General features: G+C 36.7%; 2 pseudogenes across 2 annotated transcripts; one reads left to right on the top strand and one right to left on the bottom strand.

The window, feature by feature from the left end:
• Positions 1 to 770: 770 nt before the first annotated feature.
• LOC306858993 lies at positions 771 to 20,788 on the top strand (annotated as a pseudogene). Its single transcript, XR_013785982.1, has 14 exons — positions 771 to 912; positions 1,279 to 1,431; positions 1,534 to 1,654; positions 1,788 to 1,863; positions 1,961 to 2,240; positions 2,465 to 2,616; positions 4,904 to 5,212; positions 18,089 to 18,255; positions 18,330 to 18,444; positions 18,695 to 18,770; positions 19,023 to 19,095; positions 19,173 to 19,306; positions 19,543 to 19,700; positions 19,787 to 20,788. The product of XR_013785982.1 is annotated as an uncharacterized misc_RNA (transcript).
• On the bottom strand, positions 20,373 to 26,073 carry LOC306858992 (pyridine nucleotide-disulfide oxidoreductase domain-containing protein 1-like; annotated as a pseudogene). The gene is made up of 10 exons (XR_013785971.1): positions 25,815 to 26,073; positions 25,656 to 25,736; positions 25,352 to 25,471; positions 25,144 to 25,272; positions 24,993 to 25,066; positions 22,645 to 22,814; positions 22,239 to 22,324; positions 22,059 to 22,136; positions 21,834 to 21,971; positions 20,373 to 21,365 (listed from the first exon to the last, which is right to left on the bottom strand). The product of XR_013785971.1 is annotated as a pyridine nucleotide-disulfide oxidoreductase domain-containing protein 1-like (transcript).
• Between the last annotated feature and the right edge of the window lie 1,074 nt (positions 26,074 to 27,147).

The raw sequence follows: 27,147 nt of genomic DNA, 5'->3' as shown, positions 1-27,147 counted from the left end.
GTGTTAAATGTTTCTTCCTTTCTTTCTTCCTTCATTCATTTATTTATTTATTTATTTAGGTATTTATTTATTTATTTGCCTAATGATGAATTTGACAATAAGGAATTAGATAATATTGTAACTTTTATTTGTTTGGGCTGAAATTGTACCCCAGTGCTAACACACACACACTCACACAAATATATATATATATATATATATATATATATATATATATATATATATATATATATATATATATATATATATATGCTAATATACCTTATCTCCACTGCAGAGTAGCCTATCTCCTAGAGATGCAAAAGTGTACCCCCCCCCCCCCCCCCCCCCCCTTGGTATTATGAAATTATAAAAAAAACCTAAACAAAAAAATAATTATTTAAGAATTATTATTATTATTATTACAGAAACATATAATACAAACAACATCAGAGAAAATATGACTGTATCTTTGACAATATTTGCACTTACATCAACAACAAGACAAATCTTGGTTTACGTTCACATAAAGAGAAAAGCCTCATAATAAAGTTAACGTGTTTTTAAACATATAAAACATCAAAAAATATGTGTTTTTTTTATTTTTAAGTCTATGAAATTACAGAGTTGAATTCAGCAAGGAAAAGTGGAAGACGCAAAGTGGACTTACACCATTTTTGCTTATGGATAAATAATTTTGCATACAAAATAAAGAAATTAACAACATATTCAAAATAATTATTTAAGAAAATGTTCGTAGTCGAACGACGCACGATGACGTCATGACCGACGAATGCGGAAGTAGAGCGAACAACAGCCAGCGATCGAGGAAAACGGAACATAAACAGAATCTAGAGAGAAAAGATGTTTCCTCAAATTTAGATCAGTTCAACGTTATTTATAGCTTCAAGAGGAAAAGGGCTGTTTCGAAAGGTATACACAATACGGTTTATTTATTACTAAATTTGATCATCCCAGCATATCTGGTAAACAAATGTCTTTCACGAATGGGTGATCGCGACCGGTGAAAACAAATGAAATGTACTAGATGAGGTTTGGTAAACAAACTTTGATGCAGGCTTCCGAAAGCGTAGACTGAAAGTTTAATATATTTTAAAACGATAGATTGAACATAAGTGTAAATATATTTGATCATTTCAGCATGTTTTAGTAAAGAAAATATCTTGCTTGAATGAGATTTGTGGAATCAAATCATAACAACGCTAGTTATTAGTGAAAGCATGTTGTCATGCACTTAAAAGGTGGCCAGGTGGACATATTTGTGTATTTGCTTTGAAGATGTACTCTGAGGCCACTGTCAAGCATTTGGAGAGCTCAGAAGACCTCCAAAAGCCCACTGAAGAAGAGTCATGTGAGGAAGAAATGGACACATCAGAGGCCAAGTGGCGCTGGTTCTACCTCGCCGAGTGTGGCGTCTGGCATATGTTTGAAGTATGTACTGCTTTTTATATAACTGCAGTCTGATAGATTAGACTAATATGAATGGCAATTCACAAGTTGACTTTCTGCATGCTGTTTTCCTTTTCTCTACAGGAAGTTCCCAGTACAGGTTGTTCTGTCACCAATGAGCAAATTGAACAAAACTACATCAAGAATCAGCATGCTTCAGTGGACTTCTATACTGCTAAATATACCTATAAATTAGACTTTTCTGGTTGGTTACCGAACAAAATACAGATTTGTGTTATTTATCTGGATTTGTGGTCATAAATGGCTTGGGGGGTGTGATGTGTGTCATTCCTGTCATCTCTCTTTTCATCTTTTCAACTTTTCAATCATATCACTAGCTATGAAACAAGTTAATGTGACTACAGGAAAAGAAAGGCCAATCAAAAGGGCATTGCATTCAGCTACTGACTTTAGGTATGCTCCAGTTTTTTTTTATTGTAAAATTTGTATTGTACATCCATATTGTTTATTATTTAAAAAAAAATTTTTTTTTCAATTTCGTGTTTCATAGATTTATCTGTGATAACCCAGCCCTTCCTGTACCCAGTCACTGGGAAAGAGTTAATACAGAAGAACCCTATCAGGTATGCAAAGAGAAAGAAAGGTTAAACATAACTTTTAATAACACAGAATGACTTTGGGATTGTGACTGTTTCCTTCCAGCTTATTGCTTTATGCAGAGATACGTTTGAGTACAAAGAAGTGGCCCGGTTATATGAGAGAACCATGAGCCAGCCCATCAGATCCATTCAAAGAGTACAGAACCTGGACCTGTGGGAGTTTTTCTGCAGGTTGGCTCATTTTTCAATATTTGAAATTGTTTTAAAGAGGTTTATTTGGAAATAATGTCTCTCTGTCTGTATACTTTTTAAACTTATTTCAAGGCTTCTTAGTATAGAATTATTATAATAAATTTTTCTATATAACGTTTTTTAAACATTTCAGTTATGACAGAATCCAGTTTAAATTTCATATAAAAAAATAACAAATGAATAAATGTGTACATGTGTTACAGGAAAAAGGCCCAGTTGAGAAAGATAAAACATGTTATAGATGTTGAAGAAAAGATGCTTTTTCATGGAACCGGTCACAGTAACATACAGGCCATATGCACATATAACTTTGATTGGCGTCTCACGGGAAGCCACGGCGATGTCTATGGCAAAGGTATAGTTCAGAATTCTTTCTGCATTAAGATGATAATTCACCTAAAATTGAAAAGGGTTTCATAATTTCGTATCCTCTTGTCAGTCCAAACCTGTATGACTTCTGTATTCCATTGAACACAACAGACATGTTTATAGAAGCCCACTTTTTGCCATGCAAGAAAAATCATGCTTAATCATTCATGACCAACAAAAATAAACTAAACATCATGCATTATGGGATACTAAATCATAATGATGATATAAGTAGAATTTACGGCGTAAAAATCATTATGAAATACAATGCTGAAATAAAAAGATAAAAAGTTGTAATTATGACACAACATTTTGTCATAATTATGCCTTTTTATCTCATAATTCCATTTTTATCTCAATTAAGTCATGAATATGACTCTTTATTTAAAAAAATTTTTTTTACGTCAAACTTCCTTATGACTTAATATCTCAGTTCCAAATTTGTATCTCTAATTATTAGAGAAAAAAGTTATGATTATGAGAAAACTTTGTCATAGTTTATTTTATTATAATTGAGATAAAAAGTTGCAAATATGAGAGTATAAAAAGCTATATAGAATCTCATTAGCTCATTATTTTGACCTTTTGGCTCATAATTGACTTATTATTATCAATATGAATAATGATAATTATGACTTAGTGTGCCATAATTTTAATTATATGAAAATTATACATAATATTCCAAAGAATGATTTAGTTTTTCTGATGTGGCAGAATTTAAAGGGATAGTTCACACAAAAATGAAAATTCTGTCATTAATTACTCACCCTCATGTCTTTTCAAACCTGTAAGACCTTTGTTCATTTTCGGAAATCAAATAAATATATTTTTTAATAAATCTGGAATAAGCCGGAAGTTAGCGCATGCGTCATGATACCCTGTCCATTATACCCGTGCTGCTGTAGATGGGATGAGGAAGAGAAGAATTGTTGAATAAAGTTATTTTTGTTTTCTTTGAACACAAAATATATTCTCATAGCTTCGTAAAATTGCGGTTGAACCGCTGATGTCACATGGATTATTTTAACGATGTCCTTGCTACGTTTCTGAACCTTGATCGTGTAAGGATCCTTGCTGTCTATGGAGGGTCAGAGAGCTCTCGGAATTCATCAAAAATATCTTAATTTTTGTTCTGAAGATGAATGAAGGTCTTATGGGTTTGGAATGACATGAGGGTGAGTAATTAAAGGTGCAGTAGGTGATTTGGTCCCACTTTATATTAGGTGGCCGTAACTACTGTACTGTACTTACATTGAAATTAATCATTTGATACAATGCACTTATGGTGTACATACATGTTTTTACATTGTACTTATATATTTAAAAATACCTACATGTAATTAATTTCTGTAATTACATTTATAATTACACTGTTGACCCTTCCCTTACACCTTAACACACCCTTAAACCTACCAATACCACCAAACCTGCCCCTAACCTTAGCCATATCCAACCTCAATAGCAACAAAAGTATTTTGGAATACAATATGACCACAATAAGTACATTGTACTTATTTTTTGATGTAAGGCCACCTAATATAAAGTGTGACCGGTGATTTGTCTTCAGAAACATTTTTTGTTATGCTGGTCTCTTATAAAAGTCTCTTCACATCCTGATAGCAATCATTAAGTTAAGTGGTCTAAATGTGTGTGTATATATATATATATATATATATATATATATATATATATGTATTTATATATTCTGTGGAAGGCGTAGGACCAAGAAATGTTCATCCAATCAAAATGCTCATTCCGAGCGTTTTAATTGGCTTTCCTGCATGCTGGTCAACGTATGTATTTGCATACCTCTTCGCACCCTATTCGTGCAGACAGGATACGTCATCATAAACATAAACAACCCGATCTTCCTTCCTGGTATTTTAGTACTTTTATTAACTGTACTATAAAGTTTTCTCACCGGTGAATGACATATGATGTATTGTAGTAAATGTTGTCTCTGCTCGTCTGATCTGTTCGCGTTCATGCGTTCAGGAGGCGTGGCTTTGTACGCCGATTTGCAGGGAGGGTGGGACGTTCGCTTTCAGTGCTATCAGGCTAAAGTTAGCATTTTCCAAGATCTCCTACTGCACCTTTAATGACAGAATTTTCATTTTTGGGTTAACTATCCCTTTAACATTTTTATTGGAACAAAACTTTGTGATTGCCTTTTTTGAAATTAGGGTTATTGTAAGCATATCGCTACTTTTGATTAAATTGAATTTTGATTTGACATTTTATATTGTGTATATATACAATTTCTGTCTTTACAGGAAGTTATTTTGCACGCGACGCAAGATATTCAAGCAAGTTTTGTCATTCGACTAGCAAGCACAACTTTATCCTACAGAGACATGGTCTAGCGCCCCCTGTTTTCCAGAGCGACCCACCGTACAAGTGCATGTTCCTGGCACGGGTTCTAGTCGGGGAATATACGCTGGGTCACCCCCAGTATTGCAGACCACCATCCAAAGACATGAGCATTGCCAACTTTTTCGACAGCTGTGTGGATGACATGATGAGCCCGAAGATTTTTGTTATATTCGACAGCAACCAGATCTACCCGGAATACCTGATTGAATTTTACTGACATCAAAGACCAAAAGGAAATCAGTGAATTTTCAAAGGAATTAACAGCGTTTTCATTCTGATGAACGTACTGCTCTGTGTGGTTGTGGCTGGTTACTGCAAAAGTGCCTTTGGTGAAAAACTGTGAATGGATAATATACTGCGTCTAGGGGGATTATATGATAAATTTTATGTTTTTGTAACATATTAATTTATGATACAAAACAATCATATGAAAATGCATTCATGGACTGAAATGTGGAAATTTATTTGGAAATTTGTTTGCGTGACATATGGCATAACGTTTACGTTATTTACTTCATTTCCAGCAATCCTGCCTTGTGGAAAAAAGCAATGCTAGAATGTGATTCCATGAAAATTATGTACCCTGAGTTATGTTTTTCAAATTTGCACATGTAAATTTTTTTTACTATTATTTTTCATAGCCTACCTCTCCACAATTCTACCTCTTCTCATATATTTTCAAAAGACAACAACAAAGAAACTCTTGATTGCCAAGAGTCACCCATATGTTTAAAATGGAAATTGAATGTTGTCTTTAAATTGTGATGAAATGGACGTAGCGACAGATTGTTTCTTCCATATTGTGACATACATCCGAGTGAAGCGGATTATCGAGAAGAAAAAAAAAAGTAGGGTTCAATCCATGGATGGAGGCAGATCTAAATGACAGTTAAAAAGTACTATAAAAGATAAAGTATGTCCTCTGCCCATTCATTGATACACATTTTGCCTAATTTACTTCAAACCAGCAATAACAACTATGTTTATTATCATTTTGCCAAATTCATTTTTCAAATCTTCTGACATGGAAAAAATAAAATCAATCAATGAATTTATGCACAGTCCAATATACTGATCCATACTAAAGACACACATACTCTCACACTTTTCATTTATTTCCAAATGATTTATTTGTTAGCTTCAGACCTGATTTACCACACCAATTATCCATTTTATGATACTTTTTCAGCTAATTCTCGTGATCTCCTCATAGCTGATATAAAGAAAATTACAGCTCTTTTATTTACTCTGTGAATAACCAACAACATAAAAAAGAGCTATAGCTTTAGTGTATTACTAGATATTTATGCACTCAATACTGTTTCCATTCTTGTTAAAATATTAATGACATTAAAATGCAATTGCCAATAAGTATAACTGAAGAATATACAGGTATGCAACATATTCAAGATGAATAGAAATACATTTGAAGTGTTGTTGTTTAGGAGTTTCTAACATTATTGCTGTGAGGTTTTACAGAGTTGAATATGTACGATGTATCAAGTTTGAAACTACTCTTGTGAAAAGTATACTTTTGAATGAATGAATGAATGATGCATTTATATAGCGCTTTATTGTGTATTGCTGTACACCCAAAGCGCTTTACAATCATGTGGGGGGGGTCTCTCCTCAACCACCACCAGTGTGCAGCATCCACTTCGATGATGCGACGGCAGCCACAGCACAACGGCGCCAGTGCGCTCACCACACACCAGCTACAGGTGGAGAGAGTCAATGAGCCAATCAAGTGTATGGGGATTATTAGGAGGCCATGATATACAAAGGCCAGTAGAGGGAATTTGGCCAGGACACCGGGGTTACACCCCTACTCTTTACGAGAAGTGCCATAGGATTTTTTTAAAGACCACAGAGAGTCAGGACCTCGGTTTAACGTCTCGTCTGAAAGACGGTGCTTTTTGACAGTATAGCGTCCCCGTCACTATACCGGGGCGTTAGGACCCACACAGACCACAGGGTGAGCACCCCCTGTTGGCCTCACTAACACCTCTTCCAACAGCAACCTAGTTTTCACCAAAGGTCTCCCATCCAGGTACTGACCAGGCTCAACCCTGCTTAGCTTCAGTGGGCAACCGGTCTTGGGCTGCAGGGTGATATGGCTATGACTTTTCAGAAGAGCAATTTTATAGTTGATCCAAAAGAAAGTAAAAACCATGGATAGAGCGGCTCAGTGAATGTGGTCTGGATTGGATGAGGGTCATTGTGTTCGAGACACTGTAGAAGGACAAAGTTCCTGCACTGTGATCCACATACACTCCTATTCTAGAGCAGCTGGGTGGTATGGAAGGTTTAATCAGTTTTTTAACGTGACAAATCACACAACTGGACAGACTACAGAACAAACACCATGACTGACAAATGAATCCAAACACGCATTCTTTTTCCTTCCTCCCAATACTGATACGGTGACACCATGACCACTCCACTCCAATTCCCAGTAGCAGCGTCCACACACACACTCTCTACACAACACCTGAAGAGTACAATCAATGGATGATCAGGATACTGCTGGACTAAACCAGTGTCAGAAGCCATTTTGTTTCCTTCAGACAGACAAAGGCGTTTATTCGCTGTGTTTGGATCCAGAGTGAACTGACGGGAATCTGGAGGAAATAAAAATATATACTTTGAAATCGATATTCTATAATTGTGTCTTTCATTAAAATAGGTACTTTATTTATTAAACATGCAAGAAATCATTTTCAGTGTTTGCTGAGGGAAATATACTGTACATGACACTGAATATTTTATGTACATTTCTTAAGATTGTTCAAATGAAAAAGTTCTTACAAATGATTGTAATTAATCAACTTTGAAAAACAAGCTGAAATACTGAGAAACTTTCATAAGAAATAACAGAATCAAACAGCTTCAGATTATAAAGAGGATCACGTGCACATTGTAAGAAGTCCTCCCTGGTCTTGGAGTTTGGGGTGGGAAAGACCTGGATGTGTGACACTATGGAAACCACCAGAGATTTAAAGTTTTAGGATTATATGCAATTTACATTACGTTACATGATGCAGTTGAATATTTCAATATAAATAAATAGCAAGCATTCACCTCTACCAGATACCCTTTCTATCTCTTGTTTGCAGAAATCCTCATGGTTCTCTCTAAGCAGGGAGACAGATTTTGCCATATGATCGAAAGAAAGTGGAGAAGAGGGAATGATGGGTACATACGTAGATTCAGGAGGAACAGGGAAAGACTGGAAACTCTACAGACAAAGACAAACAACACAATCACAACATAAAATTCCATTATTAATACTTTTGATTATATATACAGTAGTCAACATTTGAGGTGTCTTAAAACCTAAAACCAAAATGCGTTCTTGTCTTAGGACAACTTCGATTAACTTTTTTGATCCACTTCAAATGTTGACTATTGTATATATATATCTATCTCTCTTTTACAAGTAGTGTATTAAAACTGCTGTTCCATGAAAATATCCTCAGCTTAGTGAAGATATATGTGTGGTGGTGATGGCGCAGTGGATAAGACACATTCCTTTGGTGTGAGAGACCTGGGTTCGAATCCACTGTGAGACACCAATGTGTCCCTGAGCAAGACACTTAACCCCTAGTTGCTCCAGAGGCGTGCGACCTCTGACATATATAGCAATTGTAAGTCGCTTTGGATAAAAGCGTCAGCTAAATGAATAAATGTAAATGTATTATCATTAAGCAGCTGAAATAAATGTTTGCATCACAATAAATGTGTTTGTTGTAAGTTTATACCTGCTTCTCCATCTTCTCTTCTACAGCTGTTACTGTGTCGTGGTTTCTGTGTTCACCCATTCCACACAAATAACAAATGCACTGCTGGTCAGTACGACAGTAGATGTCTAACTGTTTGTGGCAGATCATCTCCTGTAGTCGCCCCGTGGCATCCATCAAGTTGTGTTTCTTACCTTTAAAAAAATTCTCATGTTATTCAAGGTGATTCTGACAGTAGGAGCTGAGACACACCAAACAGGACTTGACTGCTTTGTATTTTCTTGCAGAGCAAATGTCACACTCCACATCTCCAGTTCCAGCATAACCTTGAGCAGGAACAGCAGAATGGAGTTTTGTCATCTTCAGTTTCTCCACCATTTCAGCAAACATTTTTGCCTAAAACAGGCCTTGGAGTGAAAGTCTGTCTGCACTGGGGGCAGCTGTAAACTCCCTTCTGATCATCTTGATTCCAGCAGCCTGTAATACAGTTCATACAGTAACTATCTCCACAGGGAATGGTCACTGGATCCTTCAATAGATCCAGACAAACTGGACAGCTGAACTGGTCCTGAGCAACTGAAATGTTGGCTTCTGCCATTTTAGACAGAGAGACGTACAAGAGCTCAACAAACCTGACATCTTCCCGTGAATTGAAGAGTTTCTTGTTTTGGTTATTGAGAAAGTGAAATTTTAAGAATGCATAGCAGCCAATAGAGGGCGCTCAAGCCTCAAACTCCATTCTCTAATCTACTTCTGTCTGTGCTTGTATGCTATAAACACTATTAACACTAACAAATAGTGATATTATACATTTTCAGGTATTGTGAAATTAACAGTTTTATATTCAAAATTGTTAAAATGTGTTATATGTTTGACAGTACTGTATCTGGCACTTATCTGGGCTTTTATATCATCCTTTCCTTTTCTTTATATTGATAAAAGGTATTTGGAAATTTAAACAATCATTTACACATTTATCTTTTACTTTTCAGTATGATATGGCCCATAGGAGCTGGTGGGTGAATCTGTTCTTATCCAAAATGACACATGGAAATTTAATGTGAATATGGGTATAAAGTCCACTTTGTTTGGTATTAAGTTACATTTTAGTGTCAAGTCAAGTCAGCTTTATTTATATAGCACTTTTAACAATGCAGATTGTGTCAAAGCACTAAACAGTATTAAATTGGAGGATAGAGTGTCAGTAATGTATAATAATAAAATTAAACACTCAATTTTCAGTTAAAGGCATTTAATTATTGAATTCAGAGATGTCACTGTCTAGATCAGTTTAGTTTAAATAGTATCTGTGAAATCAAATTGACGATAATCACTAGAATTTAAGTGTCCCCAAATGAGCAAGCCAGAGGCGACAGCGGCAAACCAGTGATTAACCAAAACTCCCTCTGTGACAGAATGGAGAAAAAAACCTTGGGAGAAACCAGGCTCAGTCGGGGGGCCAGTTCTCCTCTGCCAGGATATTATTGTTTATTTATTGTTGACTTATTGTTTTGATTAAAATTTGAAATGTATAAATGTATTATATTTCTATTTTCATGTTGTTGCAATTTCTAACAATAATAGTATTTTGTAGTTAGGTATTTTCTTTTCTTTTTCTTTTTATTGTATTTTAAGTCGAGGTCTTCGCTGGGGATATGTCCCCGGGGCTCATCCAGGTGTCCGGCCTCCGCCGACATCATCTCCCGGCGCCGATCCACCATCTGATCCAGACAAAGACTGAGAAACAGTATAAGAAAGAAACAGACAAATATTAGCATAGATGCCATTCTTCTTACAATGTAACGAGTACATCATGTGTTGTGGGGAGTGATCCCGGTTCCGGTTGATCTAATTAATGCAGCCTAACAATCCTTTAACGGATTTGAATAATAGAAGTGTATTAGTGTGTTATGTGTATGCCAGGTTAAAGAAATGTGTCTTTAATCTAGATTTAAACTGACAGAGTGTGTCTGCCTCCCGAACAGTGTTAGGTAGATTGTTCCAGACTTTGGGTGCTAAATAGGAAAAGGATCTGCTGCCCGCAGTCGATTTTGATATTCTAGGTATTATCAAACGGCCAGAGTTTTGAGAACGCAGTGGACGTGGAGGACTATAATGTGATAAGAGCTCGATCAAGTACTGAGGAGCTAAGCCATTCAGGGCTTTATAAGTAATTAACAAGATTTTAAAATGTTTGATATGATATACGATGTTTGATAGGGAGCCAGTGCAGTGTTGACAGAACCGGGCTAATATGGTCATACTTCTTAGTTCTAGTAAGGACTCTAGCTGCTGCATTTTGGACCAACTGTAGTTTGTTAATCAAGTGTGCAGAACAACCACCCAGTAAAGCATTACAATAGTCTAACCTTGAGGTCATAAATGCATGACTTAGCATTTCTGCATTTGATGTTGAGAGCATAGGTCGCAATTTAGATATGTTTTTGAGATGGAAAAACGCAGTTTTACAGATGCTAGAAACATGGCTTTCAAATGAAAGATTGCTATCAAGCAGCACACCTAGGTTCCTAACTGATGAAGAAGAATTGACAGAGCCGCTGTCAAGTGTTAGATAGTGTTCTAGGTTATTACGTGTGGGGGTTTTAGGTCCGATAATTAACACCTCTGTTTTTTTCAGAATTTAGCAGTAAGAAGTTACTCGTCATGCAGTTTTTTATATCGACTATGCATTCCATTAGTTTCTCAATTTGGTGTGTTTCACCGGGCCGTGAAGAAATATAGAGCTGAGTATCATCATCATAACAGTGAAAGCTAACACCATAATAATATCAGTCTCCTGATAATATCTCCCAAGGGTAACATGTAAAGCGTGAAAGTAATGGCCCTAGTACTGAGCCTTGAGGTACTCCATACTGCACTTGTGATCGATATGATACCTCTTCATTCACTGCTACGAACTGATGGCGGTCAGATAAGTACGATTTGAACTATGCTAATGCACTTCCACTAATGCCAACGAAGTGTTCTAGTCTATTTAAAAGAATGTTGTGGTCGATAGTGCCGAACGCAGCGCTAAGATCCAGTAGAACTAATAAAGAGATACAACCACGATCAGATGATAGAAGCAGGTCATTTGTAACTCTAATGAGAGCAGTCTCGGTACTATGATATGGTATAAATCCTGACTGGAATTCCTCACAGATACCATTTTTCTCTAAGAAGGAATATAATTGTGAGGATACTACCTTTTCTAGTATCTTTGACAGAAAAGGGAGATTTGAGATCCGTCTGTAATTAACTAGATCTTTGGGGTCAAGTTGTGGTTTTTTTAATGAGAGGCCAATTTGAAGGTTTTGGGGACATATCCTAATGACAATGATGAATTAATAATAGCCAAAAGAGGATCTATGAGTTCTGGAAGCAGCTCTTTTAGTAGTTTAGATGGAATAGGGTCTAACATACATGTTGTTGGTTAGATGATTTAACAAGTTTATACAATTCTTCCTCTCCTATAATAGAGAATGAGTGGAATTGTTCCTCAGGGGATCTATAGTGCACTGACGGCGTCTGATGCGATACTGTAGCTGACAGCTGCATGGTTACAATTTTATCTCTGATAGTATCGATCTTGGAAGTAAAGTAGTTCATAAAGTCTACTGTGCTCTTGGGAAATGCCAACACCTGTTGATGCTTTAATTTTCGTTAATTTAGTGATTGTATTGAATAAATACCAGGGGTTATGTTTGTTTTCTTCTAGAAGAGACTAAAAGTAATCAGATCTAGCAGTTTTTAATGCTTTTCTGTAGGATAGGGTTCTTTCCCGCCAAGCTTTACAAAATCTCTAGTTTTGTTTTCCTCCAGCTGCGCTCCATTTTCCGGGCTGCTCTCTTTAGGGTGCGAGTGTGCTCATTATACCACGGAGTCAGACTGTTTTCTTTGATCTTCCTTAAGCGTAAAGGAGCAACTGTATCTAAAGTGCTGAAAAAGACAGAGTCCACAGTTTCTGTTACATCATCAAGTTTTTCTGCGCTGTTGGATATGCTGAGGAATTGAGATAAGTTTTAGCTACATGGAGTTTACACAGGACTAGATAATGATCTGAGATATCATCGCTTTGCTGCAGAATTTCAACATCACTAACATCAATTCCATGTGACAGAATTAAATCTAGAGTATGATTTCGACAATGATTAGGTCCTGAAACTTGTTGTCTAACCCCAATAGAGTTCAGAATGTCTATGAATGCTGATCCTAAGGCATCTTTTTCATTATTGACATGGATATTAAAATCGCCAACAATTAAGACTTTATCTGCAGCCAGTACTAACTTAGTCTAGCGTAGCCAGACCTTCAGACTGACAGCTGAAGGTCTGGAATATATGTCCACTTTCAATGGCCAAGGCCCGCCCATGAGGCCGTTTGACCGACATTTCAACAACCAACAACCGACAAACAACCAATCATAGTTGGTTTCGTTCAAAGCATCACGTTTTTTTTGTTCATAGCATCATGGTCGTGGACATGTTGCCACAAAAACAAACCGGTGTGTGAAACTCTCGGATGTATTTTAAAGATTCTATAGCACGAACTTTAAATATTTCACATACTTTTGAAAATCCAGTGTTTAGTTGACCCTGATAAGCGTTCGTCATCACAGTTGTAAAGACAACGGCTTTCTTCTTTCGTGAGGGGGTTTGGCGCCACGGAATCTTTGTTTCCCGGTGGACCGAAAATCAACGCGACACTCGCATCTCCCAGAAATCCGGTTTAATTCAACCAGTCAGATGACGACTTCGACATTCCTGAAGTGTTTCCAGAAAAATGTGCCATATGCATCAGACGTTTAGCCAACGGTCCGTGGGCGTGACGTCTTGGGCTGAGACTAGTACTAACTCAGATAGAAAATCAGCAAATTCTTTAATGAAGTCTGTGTGGTGCTCTGGTGGCCTGTATACAGTAGCCAGTACAAACATCACAGGGGATTTATCACTAACACGTATTTCTCTAGATAATATTATACGCAGCACCATAACTTCAAACGAGTTATACTTAAAACCTGCCCTCTGAGAAATACTGAGAATATTGCTATAAATTTTAGCAACACCTCCCCCTTTACCTTTTGGACGTGGCTCATTTTTATAGCAGTAATCTTGGGGGGTAGACTTATTTAAAGTAATGTATTCATCTAGTTTTAGCCATGTTTCTGTCAAACAGAGCAAATCTAGGTTATGATCATTGATCAAATAATTTACAAAAAGTGCTTTCACGAGTTCGCCTGCCCATTCAGCCCTACCAGATAACAAACTTGGCTTGCTGTCTGAGAAGAAGGCTCGAACCCTCGGCTCGGCTCGAGCTCTGAGTAAGAACCCCCCTCCTTGTGATGGTAAGGTGTGGAAGAAAAAATTAGGAATTTAGAGGAGAAGGGGTGGTGGAGGGATGCCGGAAGAATTGTCGCTGGAACGGACCAATGACTGCTGCTTATATACGGTCGTAGCGGTGATTGACAGGACTGGATGATTAGGCTCCTCCCAAACCTGCGTTTGGGAACTTCGTAGAAAGGGACCAGATATTCAGTAAGCCAAGTTTTATCAATTGTTTCTCTGTATTGTAAACATTTTTTATTTGTTGAACATCAATTAAATTGTTACTCTTAATTTGGTTTGGACGTTTTCTGTATTTTCTAGTTCGGGGAACAGACACAGTCTCTATAGTGTGATATCTGGGTGAAGGAGTCTCTATGTGCTGAGAATTAACTGACTTCTGTGACGTGAGGCGGCTAGCAGACTGTCGGTTTAGCCAGTCTGTCTGCTTCCTGACCTGGGCCCCAGTTAGTCAAGTATGAACTCTAAGACTATGTGCCATATTTCTAGAGAGAAGAGTGGCACCACCCCAGGAGGGATGAAGAGCATCTCTATTCAACAGGTCAGGTCTGCCCCAAAAACTCGTCCAATTGTCTATAAAACCAATGTTATTCTGCGGACACCATTTAGACATCCAGCCATTGAGTGACGACAGTCTGATATGAATCTCATCACCCCGGTAAGCAGGGAGGGGGCCAGAGCATATTACAGTGTCTGACATCGTGCACTCGCAGTTTTTTTTTTTTATTATGCAAACAAACATGCTATATACAGGTGACAAATCAGATACAGAGTAAGCAGGGTCAACAAAACATACATGACAGCCAACATGGTTTGTGTGAGTATGAGTGTGTGTGTGTGTGTGACTGGGTGTTGGGTTGTGCACTCGCAGTTTTAAAAGCGAACGATCAAATTAGTTAGATTAGTTTGATAGATAATACCAGAAATATGGTGGGAATATATTATCACTTTAAACAACAGAGAGTGAAAGTAAGTTAAAGATTAAATTAAAAAAGCGGAGCTACAATCGCAAACCTCTCAGCAGCACAACAGACAGGAACAGACTGAATCAATCGATCAGACTGAAGCAATGCTGCACATCAGCCATGTCGCAAGCATTCAAGGAGGAGACAACAGCAGGAGTTTACACTGAATTACAGCACTGACTTTGACAAAATACTAAGCCTGTTACAAATTTAAAGGCTATTTTATTAAACAAAAACAAAACAATTTTGTTTCTTGAAATACTATAAATGTAAATCTGAACTTTCATAACACAGCAAAATATGATTTTAAATAAAGGCCATTAATGAGACGTTCTTTTGTCTTTTAGGCTGGCCTTTCATTAGATATATAAATTTGTATGTGTATAATAACAATACAACATAACTCTATGAATATGTAAGAATGTCTCTCTCTCTCTATATATATGTGTGTGTGTGTGTGTGTGTGTGTGTGTTAGCACAAACATAAATACACACACACATACACACACACACACACATGTGTAGGTCTATGGGCTACATAAAAATTATCATTTAGCTAAACAGTGAATTCTAAATGAATATTTATATTTATTATTATTATTAAATACAAGATAGGTTACTGACTAATATATTTATATACAGTGATTTTGTACGTTTGCCCACTGATAAAGAAATGATCAGTCTATAATTTAAATGTTTATTTGAACAGTGAGAGACAAAATAACAACAAAAAAAAAATCAATAAAAACGCATTTAAAAAAAGTAATAAATTGATTTGCATTTTAATGTCAAATAAGTATTTGACCCCTTTGCAAAACATGATTTAGTGGCAAAATCCTTGATATCAATCACAGAAGTAAGACGTTTCTTGTAGTTGGCCTCCAGGTTTGCAAACATCTCAGGAGGGATTTGTCCCACTCCTCTTTGCAGATCCTCTCCAAGTCATTAAGGTTTTGAGGCTGACGTTTGGCAACTCAAACCTTCAGCTCCCTCCACAGATTTTCTATGGGATTAAGGTCTGGAGACTGGCGAGGCCACTCCAGGACCTTAATGTGCTTCTTCTTGAACCACTCCTTTGTTGCCTTGGCTGTGTGTTTTGGGTCACTGTTATGCTGGAATACCCATCCATGACCCATTTTCAATGCCCTGGCCCTGACGGTACATGGCCCCGTCCATCATCCCTTTGATGCGGTGCAGTTGTACTGTCCCCTTAGCAGAAAAACACCCCCAAAGCATAATGTATCCACCTCCATGGTTGACGGTGGGGATGGTGTTCTTGGGGTCATAGGCAGCGTTCCTCCTCCTCCAAACACGGCGAATTGAGTTGATGCCAAAGATCTGGATTTTGGTCTCATCTGACCACAACACTTTCACTCAGTTCTCCTCTGAATCATTGGCAAACTTCAGACGGGCCTGTACATGTGCTTTCTTGAGCAGGGGGACCTTGCAGGCGCTGCAGGATTTCAGTCCTTCACGGTGTAGTGTGTTACCAATTGTTTTCTTGGTGACTATGTTCCCAGCTGCATTGAGATCATTGGCAAGATCCTCCCGTGTAGTTCTGGGCTGATTCCTCATCGTTCTCATGATCACTGAAACTCCACGAGGTGAGATCTTGCATGGAGCCCCAGACTGAGAGAGATTGACAGTTATTTTGTGTTTCTTCCATTTGCAAATAATTGCACCAACTGTTGTCACCTTCTCACCAAGCTGCTTGGCGATGGTCTTGTAGTCCATTCCAGCCTTGTGTAGGTCTACAGTCTTGTCCCTGACATCCTTGGACAGCTCTTTGGTCTTGGGCATGGTGGAGAGTTTGGAATCTGATTGATTGAGTGCTCTTGTGGACAGGTTGTCTTTTATACCATTAACAAATTGAGATTAGGAGCACTCCCTTTAAGAGAGTGCTCCTAATCTCAGATCCTTGCCTGTATAAAAGACATCTGGGAGCCAGAAATCGTGCTAATTGAAAGGGGATCAAATACTTATTTGACTCATTAAAATGCAAATAAATTTATAACTTTTTTGAAATGCATTTTTCTGGATTTTTTTTATTTTTATTTATTGTTATTCTGTCTCCCACTGTTCAAATAAACCTACCATTAAAATTATAGACTGACCATTTCAGTCATTGTCAGTGAGCAAACTGGCCCGCATGGATTTCAGACAGGCCAGATGTGGGTTGGATCTGGGCCAAAACTATGTTGCTGTCTGGGTTGTTTTAGTTGCAGGTACTGTGGGCTGCCACTTCCTCCTCACAGTTACCTATTTTTCGCGGAACCCCCTCTCTATTCTATGGAAACCAATTTCTGCTACACAGGGGGCCTTTGATTAATAATATCACACTATAGCCCAGTCAAAATTCATAAAATAAAATTAAAAATCATTATGAAGTAGCCTATTATTATTAGCCTATTTTTTGTAGGCTAATAATTTACTTAATATTGACATAATCTTTTAATTACGATTTAGTATGCCTTTTCGTGTCATAGCTTTAAGTTTTTCGATGTCACAGTTTTTACTTTTTTCTCATAATTTCGATTTAATTATGACATTGTGTGCCATTTGACTCTTTAGTTCATAATTGTGACAGTGTGTGAATTTCATTTCAGTAGCCTATGTGAATAACAACAACAACAATGAATAATTCAGTAATATATTTTGCAGAATAGGCTGATCCCAATTAGCCGATTGTGCACTCGATATATTCTCAAAGATACAAATAAGAAAACCGAGACCACGCCCCTTGAGCGCAATAGATTTGCCAATCTCTCTTTCATATATAAAAAATAAAAGGCTCTCCAGTCCCAGGCATGACGCGTCTGTTTGCAGTGTTTCCTGTTTATGAATATTATACGACCTTAAGTTTCCTTTTCGCTCCCACTTGTACGTCAGGGTATTTATGATCTTGAGGTTTTCACGAGTGCGACTTTATTCGTTCGCGCTCGCTTTCAATTTGTCTGTCAAAATGCGACTCTCTTATTTCCTTTGTTACTATGTTCACTCTCTTTTTTCTAGTCTAGAAATACGGGTATCTAGTTGAGTTGTTACTGGAAAACTTTCCAATGTAGTAATTTGTTTACCTGTTGAAATGTCGTGTGATGAGTTGTCTGGTTTGGTGCTGGAGGATGAAGTGGAATATATGGACACGTCTGACACACCATGGTACTGGTACTACAAGGCAAAGTGTGGTGTCTGGCACAAGGTTGAGGTAATGTCTTAGTTTTGCAATATATTCGCTTTCAACTGTTTCCTCTATAATTGATTAAAAATGCCTTTTTTTAGGATGACCCAAAGAGTTTTATGTCCAGTGATGATCTGGAGAGATATTACCTCAGAAACCCACAAGGGGTTATAACTATGACTACTGCTGGAGGTCAGTTCCAGATTAACTTTGCAGGTAAACAGTTGATAATACCCTTACAATCATAACATAATTTAGGAATACTTTGAAGTAGAAGTAGTTTTAATGCACAAAATACAATACTGCATTTTGAAGTAGCTACATTTGATTTAAATTAAATAAGTAAACCCATGACAGAATAATACCAACATCTGTGTTCATGTCATTATCAGACACTGTTTTATTATTATCATCGTTAGTGTTTTTATTGTTATTATATTGTCTTTTGTATTATGTTCAAATTTAGCAAGCACACAAGTTAACTTAAAAACTGGGAAAGAAAAATGGATTAAACGCTCATTTCAGATTGAGAATGGATTCAGGTGAGATCTATCTATCTATCTATCTATCTATCTATCTATCTATCTATCTATCTATCTATCTATCTATCTATCTATCTATCTATCTATCTATCAGAAAAAAAAATGAAGTTAGTGTATGTCTAAATATGTTTTAGGTCTATACACAGTGTATATAAGTATGTGCATAATACAGTCAAGTATGGTGCTTTCAAGTTCATTTCTTTTTCAATGAAACGAAAGTGAAACTTACCTTGCATATGTTTTGTGTAACAGATGCAAATGTGATGAGATTTCTCCATCTCCACCAGCGCACTGGAAGGATGTTGATCCCAAAAAGCCTTATCAGGTAAGAGGAAGTGCTTATCATAGAGTTACTTTTCTATTCGGACATTCTCCCTGAAAATGTTTTCTTATCTCAATCAGCTAATCTCTCTGAGAAAAGGAAGCAGTGAGTATCAGGCAGTGGAGAGATTTGTCAGGGATGATGGCTTGCTGCATGATCCCATCATATCCATAAAAAGAATACAGAACATGGACCTTTGGGAACTGTTTTGTAGGTAATGAGAATGTCTTGCTCCATCTAAGACGATTTGGAAGAATCTTATGAAAACGCTAAATAAATTAATAATAATAATTTGTGTACAAAAAAAATTATACCTATTTGTAAGACCATATTTTCTACATTTATTTTTTTTTAATTCCCATTACTCTAAATGGTTATTTTACTTGCATATGAAATGATAAAAATGCCATTAAAACATGTATTGCCTGAATTCTTGTCTTGAATCCTTAGGAAAAAAATCCAGTTGATGAGGATAAAAGGACAATCAGATATTGAAGAGCAAATGCTGTTTCATGGCACAGATGCAAAAAACATGCAATCTATTTGCACATTTAATTTTAACTGCAGACTATCAGACCAGAAAAGAAGGGGACACATATATGGCAAAGGTGGGCTGTGATTATAAGGTTTCTTTGGGTGTTTTCACATATAAAATACTTGTTTTTTTATTAACTGATTTATTTATATTTCGCAGGAACATACTTTGCAAAACATGCATCCTTTGCTGACAAATACAGTAAAACCAGGCAGGGAAACAAAGTCATGCTGCTTGCCCGGGTTATTGTTGGGAAGTACAAAACAGGCCATCCAGATTACTGTACACCTAATGATGACCAGAATGAAAACATACATGATAGTTGTGTAGATGATATGCTCTATCCCAGGGTTTTTGTTATCTTTGATTCCAATCAGATATATCCAGAGTACATGCTTGAATATCGCAGCAACTAATTTATATCAAAAACGAATGCTGGGAGACCTAGATAATGTGTGTAAAATGTCAGTATGTTTATATAATACAGGTTAATAAGGTATAAATAAGAAATAAGGTGTCATTGGGAAAATATTTTTGAAAAAGGTTCGGATTTAATGGAAGTTTTAATGTATTTAATGGGCTTTAGGCCCGGTTTCACAGACAGGGCTTAGACTAAACCAGGATTAGGCAATAGTTCAGTTAATTCAATCATAGTTCAATTAAAATTTTTATAAACATGCTTAGAAAAAAAACAAAAAACATTACTGGGGTGCATCTTGAGACAAAACAAAGGCATTGATATATATTTAAGATCAGTTAGTGCAAGTTTATTTAAGTTGAAACAGCTCAGACTTACATTTTAGTCTAGGACCAGGCTTAACCTTGTCTGTGAAACTGGGGGATAATGTTTGGATTTAATGGAAGTTTTAAAGTCATTTAATGTTATACTGTTTGAATTTAACATTTTTCACCCAGATACCGTAAACACCATCGGAAGCTCACTTGAAGTAATGATTTCCCCTCCACTCTTGGTCAAGAATCATTCCAAAAAAAGAATTCACAGAATTGACCACCAAAGGATCGTTATGGGAGTAACAGACATGTATCCCAAAAAACTGAAAGGTGCAATGTTGCAACTAAACAATACTTTAGTGTAGCTACAGTATACATGGACTTCATGATGTGAAAACGGAGCACTTCTAAATAAAGAATCAATAAATATCTCTCTTTGGCAACTCAACAGTCCATGTTTTTCTTAATGTGCATTATCCATTGGTTACATCTAAAAGCTCATAGTTCCTTAAAAGAATAGTTCACACAAAAATGAAAACTCGGCCTAATCATTTATGAAACTTCACCATTGTTCCAAACCCATATGACTTGGAACACAAAATTAGAAATTTTGAACAAAGTACTAGTCACTATTTTCCATGCAGTTACAATGAATTGAAACTGGAGCTTTAAAGCTTCAAAAAAGAACATAAAAGCAGTCCTTTACAGTTCCTATTTTCCTGTGCGATGAACGAATTGCAACTCCGCGTCAGTAAAATTAGTCAAAGTAGTCTTCAATGTCAATATTAGGATTAAGAAGCTCCTCGCCATATCGGGATAAATCCATCTGATTGAGAATGAGGTTCTCAAAAGTTTCCTCCAGGTCCGTCTCTCCGATAAGGACGGCTCCCACCATTCGGCCCCCAGTCAGAACCACCTTCACATACTCCTGGCCTTTTGTACATCGCACAAGAAGCTCATGGTCCAGACCCAAACCCTGAGCATTAAACTTCCCAAGCAAAACCACCTAAAAAAAATAAAATAAGACAAAACCAAAATTAAATGGTTGCAATATGTATTATCAAATGTGAAAACTACTTTTGTGCCATCCACTGAGAATGCTCTTAATTTTTCACATATAATTATAGTGAATTGTGTGAATGTATTATTGTGAATTATTGAGTTAATGTGGCCAGAGACAACTGAATGCCCATTTTTAAACCTCACATCGTTGTCACCAATTTCACTCCTAATGAGTGTGCATCTCTCCTATTTATTTTCATAATGTTTCCATTGTGCAAAATACTTTGCATTGCAATTCAGTCATTCTAGTTGCGACTCATGAATGAAAAGGGAGACAATTTTTAAATTCTGAATTCTCTGGCATTAAGTCCGAGAATAAAACAATATCTGAAATGTCTTCAGAAAGAGAGGTACCAACAAGAAGAGCATACATATTGTTTTTAAAGTAAAAGTCAAAAACAAAAGGACTCACCTTGTAGTTGAAGAATTTGGTGATGTGTGAGAACAGCTCAAAGCAGAAGTCCAGCTCTATAGGCTCCTTCAGCACATCTGCAGCCATACAACGTGCTACGTACCAGCCCATCTGACGCGCCTGAGTCCACAATCGCATCTTACCCATAACAGGAGGGACGTTTTAGAAAGTCAGTACATCATTTATTCATTAATACAGTAACAGAGCTGCAGCTGTACCTGTTGCCAGAGTTCGCTGGTGTTCCTGTTCGGTGTAAATCTTTTCAACCTCACACTCATATTCTATATGGACTCCACTGGAATTCTGTAAAATGAAGAAAAACAATCAAAATAGGGTGAAAAGTGGCAATCATCCACCATTTTATGGTGACTAATGTACAACTGTGAAAATATACTGGATACAAACCTGCACTGTTCCTCTTAGTTCAATCCCCGCATGCCAATCTGGGCCCAAGGCACTGCCAAGATCCCCTGAAGCCCCACCGTGGCCTGCTATGACACAAAAACATGTGAAACACTTTACAGAATTGATGTTTTTTATCAGCTTATAATGAATCAAAATATAGTGGTTTGTAAGACTTCACTATTATTTAACAATCTAGAAAATGGAACAATGTAAATGGTATTATTATTACAAAAAAAAAAGTAATAAGTGCATGTGTCCGAACAAGGACTGGCAGTGTACAAACTACATATGATAATTTAAGTAAAACTGTATTACTTTCCATCAAAACTACCTGAAGAGGGCAGCAGAGCTCACTTTGTGTGTGTGTGTGTGTGTGTGTGTGTGTGTGTGTAAGCTGAATTCATACCTCCAGTCTTGTCAGTAGTGTAGCGTGCTCTCTTGCAGGGCAAAGATCTTTCTTTTTTGTCAACCTCCAGTGAGGGAATGAGAAACTGAGCAGCTCCTGCATCAAAGAATGTGTTTCCTATGGCTTTATCCTTTATAGCCCAGATCACTTCACAACCTTCTACTTCATACCTACAGGAACACACGGCAGGCATTACAAAATATCACAATACATCTCCATCCATCCCTTTCTTTTTTTTTTTTTTTTTTTTTTACCTTGTTCTGTTTGCATTTGGACCTAGACTTCCAAACAAAAATGTGGATGCACCTACACATAACTATTACACAATTAAAATCAATCATCAAAATATTAAAATGCAAAATAACACAAATGGGAGTAAGTGGAATTACAGTGGGGCCAATAAGTATTTGATACACTGCCGATTTTTCAAGTTTTCCCCACTTACAAAGAATGGAGAGATCTGTAATTTTCATCGTAGGTACACCTCAACTGTGAGAGACAGAATATCACAAAAATTCCAGAAAATCACATTGTATGATTTTTGAATAATTAATTTCCATTTTATTGCATGAAATAAGTATTTGATACAATAGAAAAATAGAACTTAATATTTGGTACAGAAACCTGTGTTTACAATTACAGAGGTCAGATGTTTCCTGTAGTTCTTGACCAGGTTTGCACACACTGCAGCAGGGATTTTGGCCCACTCCTCCATACAGGTCTTCTCCAGATCTTTCAGGTTTTGGGGCTGTCGCTGGGCAACACAGAGTTTCAGCTCCCTCCATAGATTTTCTATTGGGTTCAGGTCTGGAGACTGGCTAGGCCACTCCAGGAACTTGAAATGCTTCTTACGGAGCCACTTCTTAGTTGCCCTTACTGTGTGTTTGGGGTTATGGTCATGCTGGAAGACCCAGCCACGACCCATCTTCAATGCTCTTACTGAGGGAAGGAGGTTGTTGCCCAAAATCTCACAATACATGGCCTCATCCATCCTCCCCTCAATACGGTGCAGTCTTCCTGTACTCTTTGTAGAAAAGCACCCCCAAAAGCATGATGTTTCCACCCCCATGCTTCACGGTTGGGATGGTGTTCTTGGGATTGTACTCATCCTTCTTCCTCCAAACACGGCGAGTGGAGTTTATACCAAAAAGTTATATTTTGGTCTCATCTGACCACATGACCTTCTCCCATGCCTCCTCTGGATCATCCAGATGGTCTTTGGCAAACTTCAGACGGACCTGGACATGTGCTGGCTTGAGCAGGGGGACCTTGAGCGCGCTGCAGGATTTTAATGGTAATGTTACTAATGGTAACCGTTGAGACTGTGGTCCCAGCTCTCTTCAGGTCATTGACCAGGTTCTCCCGTGTAGTTCTAAGCTGATCCCTTTCTCAGGATCATTGATACTCCACAAGGCGAGATCTTACATGGAGCCCCAGTCCGAGGGAGATTGACAGTCATCTTGAATTTCTTCCATTTTCTAATAATTGCGCCAACAGTTGTTGCCTTCTCACCAAGCTGTTTGCCTATTGTCCTGTAGCCCATCCCAGCCTTGTGCAGGTCTACAATTTTGTCCCTAGTGTCCTTAGACAGGTCTTTGGTCTTGCCCATAGTGGAGCAGTTGGAGTCTGATTGATTGATTGAGTGTGTGAACAGGTGTCTTTTATACAGGCAACAAGTTCAAACAGGTGCAATTAATACAGGTAATGAGTGGAGGATAGGAGGGCTTCTTAAAGACAAACTAACAGGTCTGTGAGACAGCATTCTTGCTGGTTGGTAGGTGATGAAATACTTATTTCATGCAATAAATTGGAAGTTAATTATTTAAAAATCATACAATGTGATTTTTTATTAGATTCTGTCTCACAGTTGAGGTGTACCTACAATGAAAATGACAGATCTCTCCATTCTTTGTAAGTGGGAAAACTTGAAAAATCGGCAGTGTATCAAATACTTATTTGCCCCACAATATGTAGTGGAAATATTAAACCCATAACATTTATATTATATTGTTTTTTCTTCTTTACTTTGGTTTGCCAACATACTTTCAATTATTTTTCACATTACTGATAATAGTAAAATATCAAAATACCAAATAACACAAATTAATTGTGAAATAACTCAAACGGGAGTAGAAGAATTATGAAGCAGAAACGTATAGAAATTATATTATTTTCATTTAATCAAATTTTTAAATTGGTAAAAAAAAAAAAATCAATTTACACAAAATTATATTTCTTTACAAAACTAATTCCAAGCATTTCAGTGATTAATAGTGTGTTTTGTGTGTGCATGTGAGTGTTTACTGTGCAGATCCCGTATTACTAATATTAATAATTCAGACACTTACACCAATTCTAATGCGATTCCTCCATTGCCAATGACAACTACCCTTTTAGCCTTTGATAATCGCTTTTGAAACTCCTGTGAAAATAGCATCGATCACTCAATCATTCATGTTTGTTGCTCAAATACATAATATTGATGATTAATGAGTGTACCTGAGCGCTATCTGTGTCTCATAAGCCCAGCACATGAGGGTGGTCTTGGGTGAGTAGCTTAGGTTTGGCTCCGCTGCAGATACACAGCTTTTTATAATGAATCGTCTGACCATTCTCTGCTTGTAAAAGCTGCAGAAATTCAGAGAGTGATTAAAATTAAATTCAGAATATTTTAGGAAAAAGAAACTAAGTGTTTGTCTGAACATACATGTTCCTTAGCTCGCAGGAGTTTGACTGCAGATTGTATGACTTTCAGATTGGGATACTTTTCTTCTAAAACACTGGATGGCTGTTCCTCGATATCGAATTCTTCCAAAGTCTTTGACACCTAGATGAAGGAAGGTAGTTGAAAAAATAACATATTGTATTACATTTCACCTCATGTTTTACCAAACTGATTTGGAATCTGTGTACAGTTTGTATTTTTGAAATAAAATAGATTTTTAAGGAAGTACAATAAATGTAAATAATCAAAGTTCTCCTAATTAAAGAAAGACACAATTTCAACAAACCTGTTTGAACTGTACGACCGTCTTTACTAAGGGTGAGGCTGTCAGAAGATAAACTTCATCTGATGCGAACTGCGATACGATCTGTAAAAGTTTTCAAACTTATAAGACCAGACAGTTATCAGACCAGTCATTGTAGATCAGTTATGGATTTGTTCGTACCTGTTCTGCACAAGTTACACCTGCGACTCCTCCACCGACGACCACAAATGTGACTTGCTTATCTGAAGCCATTGAACCTGTACAAACTTTATATCAGGCTGAAAGACACCACTAACAGCTGTTTGGTTGTTTACATCTTTTGTGTTCTCCGCTAGAGATTTATAATCATATTAATCACTAAAAAGACGCGTATTAAAGCAACCTCATTCCGACTATATTTAGTATGATTAGACTTCCGTGTTTACCTTTTTCAGCGGACTACGGAAAGCGTTAAGGGTCAAACTTTATGCGCTCTGCTTTTAAAGGAGATACGCAGTGGAGCCCTATATGAATTATCCAAATATAGCCTATACAAAAACTCAATGCTTGCCTTCTTAACTAACACCTATTGGTGCTATAAAGATATTAATAGGTCAAACTCTGTCGTCTGCAACAGCCTACAATTATATTAGGCTATATGTGACTAACAAAGTATAGACTAAGTCCTTATTTATATTTTTAACTGTATTGTGTTATTTAAAGTTAATATATGTGACCCCGGACCACAAAACCAGTCATAACAGTCAATTTTTCAAAACTGAGATTTATACATCATCTGCAAGTTGAATAAATTGGCAAAGCTTTCCATTGATGTATGAAGCGACGATATTTGTCTGAGATACAACTCTTTGAAAATCTGGAATCTGAGGGTGCAAAAACATAAAAATATTGAGAAAATCGCCTTTAAAGTTGTCCAAATTAAGTCCTAAGCCATGCATATTACTAATCAAAAAGTTTAGATATATTTAAATTTAATTGTAAATAACATCCAATTAAGTGTCCAAAAACATCGCATTGAGATTGCATGGAAGTATATAGCCTTTAAAAAATATTATTTCATTTAAATCTGAAATATCAAACCTGTTTGAAATTTGTAACCATCTTCACAAAGGAGGAGTCTGTCAGAACATAAATGTATTCTCAAGTGCAATGTGATCTTTAAAAAAATCAATTAAAATTGATTATTATTCATATTACTTTAAATTTAATAGTATATTATTATATATATTTTTCATACTAGTTTTAAAAGTATACTAAACTGTACTTTTTCACAATTTGGAGAAAGTTATTTAAAACATCAGTAAATATTAGATTAATATAAATCACTTATAATTTATTATACATTTATATTTGGTTACATTTCAATATTAGAAGCCTGTAATAAATGATACAGCTTGAATGAATAACATATGAAAAGAGAGTTGCACCATGATGCACACACTGAGTGCTGCAGGTAATTACAGCTGGTGACTGGTATGAAATGATATAAATGTAATGTCCTCTGATTTTATGT

Source organism: Barbus barbus (genome assembly GCF_936440315.1).
Source record: "Barbus barbus genome assembly, chromosome: 39".
Taxonomy (NCBI): domain Eukaryota; kingdom Metazoa; phylum Chordata; class Actinopteri; order Cypriniformes; family Cyprinidae; genus Barbus; species Barbus barbus.
This window is presented reverse-complemented; position numbering and strand designations above follow the sequence as displayed.